This window comes from Mixophyes fleayi, chromosome 9 (assembly GCF_038048845.1).
Source record: "Mixophyes fleayi isolate aMixFle1 chromosome 9, aMixFle1.hap1, whole genome shotgun sequence".
Taxonomy (NCBI): domain Eukaryota; kingdom Metazoa; phylum Chordata; class Amphibia; order Anura; family Limnodynastidae; genus Mixophyes; species Mixophyes fleayi.
The window spans coordinates 63,799,848-63,802,805 of NC_134410.1; the positions used below are offsets into that span (position 1 = coordinate 63,799,848).

At 34.2% G+C, this 2,958-nt stretch overlaps 1 protein-coding gene across 1 annotated transcript in view; it reads right to left on the reverse strand.

The window, feature by feature from the left end:
* Positions 1-278: 278 nt before the first annotated feature.
* ATRX (ATRX chromatin remodeler) overlaps positions 279-2,958 on the reverse strand; it is a 157,537-nt gene continuing 154,857 nt past the window's right edge. The window contains exon 35 of the mRNA XM_075184434.1: positions 279-2,958. This exon is cut by the window's right edge and continues 527 nt beyond it. The gene's annotated coding sequence lies outside the window, so the exon portion shown is untranslated.

The following is a 2,958-nucleotide window of genomic DNA, read 5'->3' on the forward strand; positions in this document are numbered from 1 at the left end:
TTCTGAAAATGTATACAGGACGTTCCCTAATTCCACGCTTGTCCCAGTTTCCATTCATGTGTTACCTATATACCTCTTACATAGTCACACACCTGAGAAGCAAGAGGTGGTAAATTACAAAGAGTCCTTTTCAGGGGTCTGAATAAATGCAAGTCAAATGACTGACACAAGTGTAATCATTCACACTGGTGAAGCGCGTTACACCAACATTCTTTCCTTTGCATGTCATGTATGGAGATCAGTTGCACGTGATCCATATAAACAAGTCCAAGCATGAAAACAGTTTTGGTCACTTTATTAAATGAGATATTAAATATATTTTTTTAAAGTTTCAACTACTAAACAGCACTTTCAATGGTGAAAACACATAGGATAATTCCAGATTTGAATGCTCAATCATTAAAAGCACAATCTTAGTCCTTCAGTATATTACAAAAAAACAAAAAAAAAACTGTCAGAAATGACTTTTCTATAGTACTTCAGATCATACTGAAATCAAAGAGCAGGAAACAGAAAAAGGCAAATTTCCACAGCTGTATGATTTCAGAAGCCAAAGCTGGTTAAATGGACTGAAACTACTATACAACCGAGACATACATGTACAATATCACAAATATCAAGCCAAGAACGCTTTACATCCAAAGTAACAGCATTAAAATGTGGAGAATTTTGCAGGCAAAACTGTAATACAAGCAACTTTGTTTTAACTGTGCTTAAAGCTGGTGCAGCTAGTTAAAATGTCTAGAACATAAAAAATGAGCCTTCCACATCTTTCTAAGATAGTCTTCATATTGGTTAAAGCTTGATGCTCTACTTAATGCACAGACAATATATGCAGCTAAAATGTCTACTGACAAATTGTGTGACTGGTCCATGTTACATGTCCTCTCCAGAAAAAATGCTGTAATTCTCATATCCAAGAGTCCTGTTCGTAAGCTGTCCGAGGATTTTGCCGATTTACCAAAGTGGTTTCTTCAAAAGGCAAGTTGCATTTTCTGATTTATTAAAGAGCAACTGCATTTTTTACTCTGTTTTTACATTTAGGTAAAAATTAAACACAAAAGAACGTATTACAAGACATTTAAAGCAGTTAGAAAGCATACATTTTTCTTAAACATCTGAAACATTTTAACTTGCCAAATCAATAACGCAATTAAATTCTGACTTTCAATTACTAATATGCAAAACTAACAGAGCATTTAAATAACAAAAAAAGTATATATGTAAAGTTTTGTTGAACTGTATCAAGGTGAGCCTTCCTATGAGACCATACTGGCTGCAGCTTCTGAGTGCAGCTACCCACACAAATATGCATTATTACAAGTTTGCTGGAAGAAATGCTCATATTCACCAGCTTTTTTCCTCTGATGTTATTCATTAGTGTACTTTCATACATTTTGCAGTATTAATGTTGGAAAAATATAAGGGCCACAAAATTAAATTTGCAATTTAAAAAAAGGCCATCTACAGTTCATCTTTCATTTAATAGATGCACATTATGAGAAAGTCAACCATTTATAAGTTGCTTGCAAACAGCCAAATGTGAAATTATTTGCATGCTTCAGACACAGCCATGGGCACGAAGAGTAATTAAATGGGAAAACGTGTAGAGATTATGGGAGCTCCCATCGCCAATTTAAATCAGAACTGCACATTAGAAGGAAGCTTAAGTACACTATATTAATATCTGATATCAAATAGAACTGTGAGTGCTACTTTCTAAACTTTATAGTTTTTGGTAAAAATTTCCATTTAAAAAAACAAAACATTGCCATAAGTAATATTAGCCTAGTCACTTCTCATAGTTGAAAGAGGAAAAAAAACAAAAAAAAACAACATACTAAAATGAAAGTTTGAATCCCAACACTGACATTCTCTGTGATGTCCACTTTTACATTAAATGCAGTGTTCCTAACAATTTGTAAAGTACTGATAAAGCAGTGTACTTCATGCAGCCTAGGATGTAACCATGTGTTTTATAGCAGGTAAACTAGGATATTGTAGAATGAGAATGAATAAGTTTCAAGGTCCAAAATGCTGCCCTGAAATGAAAAGCAAAAGGCATCGTGAAGAACTTGTGCCATGGAGTTCCAGAGTCCAGGGCACCACAAATATATTTGTGGTCTTGCTTAAACAACAGTATTTAAACATCGGTAAGACAAATTAGTTACTTATATGTTAGAATATCCTTAAGTGGTTTGTTTTCAAGATTTTAAGCTGTATTGAAGTGTGTACAGCTTATACGTACTAATACGCTCTAAACATTGGAATCAATTAAAACAGTTTGAAGAGTAGTAAATGGGCAGAAAAGAAAAACAGAATTTTTATGTAAACACCTATTAAGTATAATGCTATGAAAAAATAGCAGAAAACTATATTTACAAAGGCACAGGGATGCGGATACAACATTAAATACTTAGAACGATAAATGACAGAAAAATAGCTACATGGGGCCTCAATATAAACAAAAATGGCTAATGGTTATTTTCAGCCATCAAGTCATTTTAAATACAGATATAACAAATTGAATGGTTTCTGTTGATCAATGATCATAGTTTGGGTTAATGTAATGTTTTCACAGAAGAAGTGTGGTTTCTAGATTGTACAATACTTATTCTTCATTTGCGAAAACAATGCTACATTGACAAAACTGGTTTCCCACAACAGATCATTTCAGTAGTTCTTCATCAGGTTTGGACAACTATCTTCACTCTGGTTGTTGCCGAACTACATTACATCTGACGCACAGCAAGAAGCCAGTAATCACTGCAGATGTAGTTCAGCAATGGCACCAGGGCCATAAGTTTCCAACTTCCGCTTTAGAAAGTAGTAAATTGGTTCTGAAAAATAGGATATAAACCTAATTTCTACACTGCCACTTGGAACTTGAACAACAAGGTATACGGTGCGGCTGATGCTAGGATGAGTAGCTGGTGTGTTTACAGAAGGTGTGCTTTC